The sequence below is a fragment of the Molossus molossus genome, unplaced genomic scaffold (genome assembly GCF_014108415.1).
Source record: "Molossus molossus isolate mMolMol1 unplaced genomic scaffold, mMolMol1.p scaffold_m16_p_10, whole genome shotgun sequence".
NCBI lineage: Eukaryota > Metazoa > Chordata > Mammalia > Chiroptera > Molossidae > Molossus > Molossus molossus.
In genome coordinates, this window is record NW_023425345.1 from 19,648,346 (window position 1) to 19,655,912 (window position 7,567).

Consider the following 7,567-nt stretch of genomic DNA (forward strand, 5'->3'; position numbering starts at 1 on the left):
GGCAAGACCTTAAGCTGAGCTGCCCAGGGATTGTCTCGGGGAACGTGAAACTCGAATGAGAGACAGGTGAGTGATCAGAGCTGGATAGCTTTATGGCAGCTAGTTCTGAGGAGAAGGTTTTTAGAGATTTCCTATTCCCTGAGCTTTGGTTCTTTCACAGTATATTTGGGTGTGTGAACCATCCTAGGATCCATCCAGTATATTCTTATTTCTTTAAGCTAACTAGGGTCACCCATTTTTTGTTTGCAAACAAAATAACTAATATTCAGATTAGTTCTCAAAAATGGGTTGTTGGCAGAGACCTGCAGGGAAGTGAGGGGTCTTTGGCCTTGGTTGTGTCTGGTAGGACGAAAGGCAGGGCCATATCCCTCTGTGTTCGGGACAGAAAGCCAGCAGCGTCAGCAATCAAGTGATCAGGATCTGGAAGGAGCTGGAAAGTCCTTAATTGCACTTGAATGTCACCTAGGGCAATATTTACGCTCCAGAGGCTCAAGCTATTAAACCAGCATCTCTAAGGGTTCCAACCCGATGATTCCATTGCATTGAACTACCGAGATTGTGAACTACTGAGCTAAAGAAAGCACATCAGACTAGTTCTGAAAGTCTCTCAGTCACAGGGAGCTAGTGTCCTCGCAGCCTCACTGCTGAGTATCCCTTACTTAGCTGAATTTGGTGCCCTCAGGAGATACTGTATTCCGTGTGCTACTTTGGGCAGCTGTGCAATTTGCTGATGGACCAGTGTAGAGCAGGACCAAACACTAAAAGCTGGCCAGTGCTAGATCGAGATTTCATATGCTCTGTCCATCTGCCACTTCAGTAATTTCTCTGCCGGGGCCGGAAACATCACTTTCCAATGCCATTCGGAATAGATTGGCAAGGGAAACCTGTGAGCACTGAGAAGTTCTGTCCTGGCTTGCGGGTCTTTCGGGGTCAGGCATGTTGGAGGTTCACCTGTTAGGAGAAAAATGGGTGTGTTCATGGGAGAAGGTGGAAAGGTAGCGATTAGGAAATGTCTGATCTGCACAGTCTTTTACTGTGGTTAGGTACTCGCACAATCAGGCATGAAGGCAACAGGCATGATTTTCTTTTTAAAGCCAACTCGATAGGTCTAGGTAACAGACACTTGAATCAAGCTAGAAGGTTGCTGCTTCTCAATTCCCAGACCCGAGTTCATTCTCAGGACCAAAACCCTTGATTTAATCAAGCCGCGCTATAACAATAGCTACTTCTTTAGGTGATATGTACTTGGAAACGAGAAATATCCAAAGTTTTTAGGGATCAGTGGATACTTGATCTAAGCATGAACTTTGTGGGGATTGAGAAGCCTGCGGCCCCTGGTCAGCATAGAGGTCACGGGAGGGAGACTGTAAGCCCTGGCACACTGAGCTCGCACCCCTGGTTCATTTCCTCAGTTCCTAAGTGTAGCTAGGATGCACATTCTTGGCGGAATCTCAGCATTGGCCCCCTGACCTGAGGAGCAAGTGCTCCTGTGGCAGAAGAACCGAGGGGGAGCCATTGCAGCATTCTTTTCCTACCAAAACAATAAGCAAGAAAGCAGTAAGGCTTTGGGAGCAATTACAGGAACTAGTACAACCATCAAAGGGCAGAAAGACAAACGTGGTAATCTGTTATGTCCCCAAGTGTTGGTGTACTTCCGTTTGACCAGTGGGAAAGATTGATGGGTCTTGGAGAATGACAGTGGACTCCCCATTAACACTGAATCTTGAGGCGATCCAAATTACAGCTGCTGTTCTCCAAGTGGTCTCTATTGGAGCAGCTTAGTACAGCCTCGGGCATTTGATACGTAACTATTGGTCTAACCACTGCATTTTTATCCATTGTAGTTTGCAGAGTCCACTAGCAGTTTGTTTTCCCCTGGCAGGGACAGAAATAGCTTTACAGATCTGTCCCACAGATGTCAACTCCAGCCATTTGCTACACGAGGACATTTAATGCATCACCAAACCCTAGGATGTCACATTAGCACATTGTTGACACAGAGCAGGACATGGCAGATACACTAATGCCTTGGTAAGACTCGTTCAAAGGATGAACGGAATCTCATGGAAGTACAGGCATTTGACTGCTTGGCAATGTGCCCAGGGACGCAGTGGTCCCGTGCGTTGAGATGGCCCCTCCAGTGGAAGGATGATGCTGCATCTTGCCTGTTTCACGACTAAGGAAAGCACAGCACCTTGTGGTAGAGAGCACGCAGCACACAAGTGTTTTGCACTTACTTATTTGCTAGGTGACCTGAGAAGCTGTCAGTGCAAAACGGTCTCTAGAGGAGGCCCGGGCTGCCATCCAAGCAGCTCTGCTCCTCAGCCCTCTCAAAGTATCTGGGAGACACTGAAGGAAGAAATCAGTCCCCCAGAAAAATCACAATGGAAGCCCCCAGGATTGGGGAGCAGGGCCATGAACCCCTTCAGGAAGATGACTATTTTCCTTTTCAGAAGCAGCTCTGATTTGCTACTGGTATGTTGGAGACCATGGAACACAAGGTACTGTCTAATCTACCTGCTCGTAAAGTCGTCCATTTCCAGTAACACTCCATCGCCTCGTCGATGGGCCAGAGCAGGCCACGAAGGCACTTAGCTCGTGTGAGCAGATTTCTTCCCTTTCTGTGCTTTTAACAACGCGATTCCCACACCTTGCCCCTGCCAGTCTGTCCCTTCGCCTTCGTGGAGAGTTGTCGGCCAATTAGCTGAGAGTGAAAAAAGTCAAGCCTGGTTGATGGGTGTTGAACAAGACGCACTCCCAGCCGAAGCGCCCTGTGTGGGCCACACCCCTCTCAGCAGCGTAGGGAAGGACAGCAGAGGGCAGGCTTTCAGCAGGAATGGGCAGGGGTTCCAGCAGAGCCTTTTATCCTGTATTTTCCTGGAAGGAAACATGACCTGAGTCCGGCTCTGTAACCAGTCACTGGCTCTATGTCGAAGGTTTGGGGAAGGGCTTCGCAATGAACCTTGAGGACTGGACCGAGAACGCACAGAGGTTTAGAACAAAGCAGCCAGGTGCTACAGGGTCATCCCCGAGCACAGGTTTGTCTCAGGGCCGGCTTCCGGGGGGCACAGCGTTGAGCATCTGCTGCGGCAGCCTCGGGATGCAAGCCCATGTCATCCCTCCGCTGGAGGGGAAAGCTGGACTTGTTTTCATGGAGATGGGTGTTCTTCTGAATTTAGATCTGTTTTCCTTGCCTATGATACCGTGGCCAACACCAACATTCATGGGCTTAGAATGCCTTCTGCTTTGTCACACATTGGACAGCGCCCTGGCCGGGAACCCACTTCATGGAAAAGAGGCAGTGGACGGGCGTCTGCGGGAGTCCCTGCTGTGTTCCTGATGTGCCCCGCTACCTCTCATTTTCCCCGACACCCATCAAATGTCAGTAATACCGACCTTTCGATTCTTTTTATATATATATTTTTTTTTATCCTCACCCGAGGACATTTTTTGTTCAGATAGAGTGGGAGGGAGAGAGAGGAAGAGAGAGAGAGAGGAACATCGATGTGAAGGGACACATCGAGTGGCTGCCACCCGCACGACCAACCAGGGCCAGCGACAATCTGCAACCGAGGTACGTGCCCTTAGCGGGAACCGAACCCGGGTCTCTCGGGACCGCAGGCCGACGCTCTAACCGCTGAGCCAAACCGGCCAGGGCTCGATTCTTTTTAAAAATTAAATGTATCGGGGTAACATTGGTTAAAAACATTATATAAGTTTTAGGTATACACTATTATAATACATCCTCTATCTTGCATTGTGTGCTCGCCACCTGAAGTCTATATATTTGACCCCCTTTACCCTCTTCAACCCCCCTGCCCACTTCCCCTTTGGTGACCACCATACTGTTGTCTGTTCGTTCAAAGGATGAACTGTGTCTGTGAGTTTATCTGTGTATTTGTTGCTTTTTATTTTATATCCCACATATCAGTGAAACCATATGGTTCTTGTCTGTTACTGTCTGAGTTATTTCACTTAGCATGACACCCTGAAGATCCACCCATGTTGTCGCAAATGGCAGTATTTCATCATCTTTTACGGCCGAGTAGTATTCCGTTGTATATATGTACTATGTCTTCTTCCATTCATCGATGGAAGGACACTTAGATTGTTTCCATAGCTTGGCTATTGTGAATATGCTGCAGAGAACATTAGGGGTACATATATCTTTGTAAACAGTGTTTTCAATTTTGGGGGGTAGATACCCAGAAAATAGACTTCTGGGTCATATGGTAGCTCTATTCTTAAATTTTTTAGGAACTTTCGTACTGTTTTCCGTAGTGGTTGTGCCAATGTACATTCCCTCCAGCAGTGTATGAGGGTTTCTTTTCCTCCACCTCCTCCCCAACACTTGTTAGCTCTTGTCTTGTTATAGCAGCCATTCTAATAGGTGTGGGGTGGTATTTCATTGTGGTTTTGATTGGCATTTCTTTAAACATCCAGGTCCATTCTTGTTTTGGGGACTTGCTGTTCCTTCTGTCTAAAATAGTAATATCTTTGTGTAGCTCTCTCTTTTGTATCATTGATGTTTCACTTTATCAATATCACCTCCTCAGCAATTTCTGTGTCCCTGTAATCTAAAGTATCTCACTTGAAACTTCCTATTATTTTTAAATTTCATTTATATAAATTTGCTTGTTTTATTGTCTGCATAGTAGTGTTCTTTTTTGAGAAAAAGCATGAATAAAATTATCCCAATAAATAATCTGTGTGTTCAGTATTTACTGGACAGCTACTCTCCACCTGAAGTAAAACAGTTTGATTAGATTTACTAATTTTGCTGGAGGTGAGATAATGATGCAGCAGCAGCCCAAATTGCAAAATCTGAAATTTCAGGAAGTAAAAGCCCTTGTGGGGAATAACATGAAACTGTGCAAATTGTTATACATAGGAAACTAAAAATGTTTAATTGAGCAATTAGGAGACAGAAAAAAGTGCACTGATTGCCATGATGTGCTGTGTTTCCAAAAAGATTAGTGATTATTTCGAGGGTTTATAATCACTTTTGTGGTCAGCTGGCAAAGGACCCGTAGGCTTGCATCTCATGTCCCTGCTTATGGAGAAATTCTATTTATAACATCTCCTTAAATAAAAGTTCATTCATATACTGGTGCCAAGTGTCCGTGGGTATGAAATGCAGTTGCATCATCAGTGCACAGTAATCAAGCCACATTCGTCAGCTCTGGCTCTAGGAAGGTCATTCGTCAAACTTTTGGAAATACTGGGACTATGGAAGAGGACATGTAGTAGTAGTTTAATAAATGCATTGGAACAGAACTGGTCTTAGAAAATTGTTTCCCAGATTGATATCTGGCATTGACCAGCCCTCCTGGCTCAGAGCTAAGAGGATACACAAGGCCCCTATGTTGCACGTTTCAGCCACGGGACTACAAAGTGAATGGTGTTCCCTGGAGCGGTGGAGCACGTTCACTCTGGGTTACTCACCAGGCTCAGTCAGGGAGAGAACCTAGTTCCTGCAGAGTGTACATCTGGGCATATCTGTTGTTTGTGCTTGCCCACATCCCCTTTTCTTTCTTAGATTCATAGAATCCTGACTTCTCTTGGGGACCACCCTTCCCCTACTTTCAACCACCTGGGCCAGTGGGTTTGCACCTGCTCTCTAATTCTCAGGGTTATGCATCCCACTGGCTTCCCTGAGTGGCTCAGGAACGAATAAGTGACCCCAAACAGGCCAGTGGAACTCAAGCCCAGGACTTGAGTTGGGCATACTGGAAAAGTAGAATTCCTGATCTTGAAGCCGGAGGACAGATGCCAGGTGTGGCCGGGAGGCACCACACCAAGGAAGACGGCCTGAAAGTCAAGCCAATGCACAGGGAAATGGAGCCAAGAGGAGGGACAAGACGGAGTGCTGATTATAGTGTGAACACCTGGCTCTACATGGGCCTGAAGCTAGAATTCACTTAGACTTTTCAGTTATATGAACCAGTACATTTTTCTGACATTTTTTTCTTCTGGGCTTAAATCGACTTAGACTTCTGAATGTCCTCACTCAGATAACATCTTTGTGAATGTATTACCTCTCCTCTGTAGTAATGAAATTTGTTATTGGCCTGCACCATCTCTTTTATGAGAGGCAACCTTGACCATGAATTTCTGATTCCTAAATAGGGACATATTATAGACCAGTGGTGCTTGTTAGGATTTATTGGTATAACTGATAAGTATCCTTATCTGAGAATCTTACACTTGTGTTGACATGGATACATACGTTCCAAGAAGCCTCTGCGCCTACATGTGAGGGTAAACCCAGGTCTCTTTAAAGTCCCCATGTACGATGTCTCTGCTTGGTGACTCCAGTTACAACAAGGCCTGCAGATTTGTAGGGTTAGCTGCACATAGCCTGGACTTAGAACTTTGGGCCACGGTAAAATTGCTTTAAAAATTGGCAATCAATTTTATGTCATTAAATAAGGCTAAGCAGCAACCCCCAATTTTAGGTGATTTATGATACTCTTCAAAGCAATGAAAAGAGGGTGAAAAATTATGTGCCAGAAAATCTGCATCCTCACTTGAAATTTAAATTCTGAATTGCCATGAAAAACTGTTTTTACACTAATGAAAAGCTATCTCTTCGCAGGCAGGATTAAGAAATTTGTAGTGTTAAGAGTTTGCTCTAAGGCAACACAAATCACTGGAACTATGTACTCTAACGTGACCTAGATGGAAGAAACAAAAAATTACTCATGGAAGAAGCAGTTGGCCGTATAAAAGCCATCCACACAAAATATACACATCTCACAAGCATCATCTCAGCTAACAGAGCAATGTTCAACCAGGGTTTCGAACGGTGCTCACTGAAGATGGGGCTGTCATCGGACACTGGGAGGCATCTATAGTTTGAAAAAGCATATACAACATTGAAACATAATTTTGCATTGGTAAAACGAATAAAACGATCCAACATAGTATTCCCATAATGCAAACTACGAGAAACAAAACTCAGTGCAATTCTTGGCTGTTAGGATACATGAGTTAAAAATTAGATTGAAAAATAAAAAAGAAAGAAGAAAAAAAAAGGATCGAAAATTGGGATCAACTGCTAACAGGTACGGGTTTTGGGGGGTGATGAAAATGCTTTAGAATCAGATTGCGATGACGGTTGTACAACACTGTGAATATACTAAAAACTACCGAGTTACACACTTTAAAATAGTTTGGATGGTGAATTTTATGCTAAGTGACTTTTACCTTAATTTTTTTAAAAAGGATTAAGAAACTCAGTTCTAATGGGCTGACAGTAACCCTGGGTCCCCACTACAGATCCTCTTAAAAACAAGGCTGTCTCCTGGGCAAGTGTGATTTTTCCATCTTTGAGCAACTGGGTTTAACACTGATTGATTGAGCCCCTTGTACAAACTCCACTACCCGAAGGTAACAGCAGTGTGGCTTGCGGGCGGATACCGTGTGGAGTAAAGGCCTGGGAGTGGGTGGACGGAGGGAGGGAGGGAGGGAGGAGAAGGACGGGGCTGCCAGGAGCCTGAGCATCGGAAGACCACAGTAAGTTGGACAGCAAACAGGGAGGGCTGGGAGGCTGGTCTGACCAGGA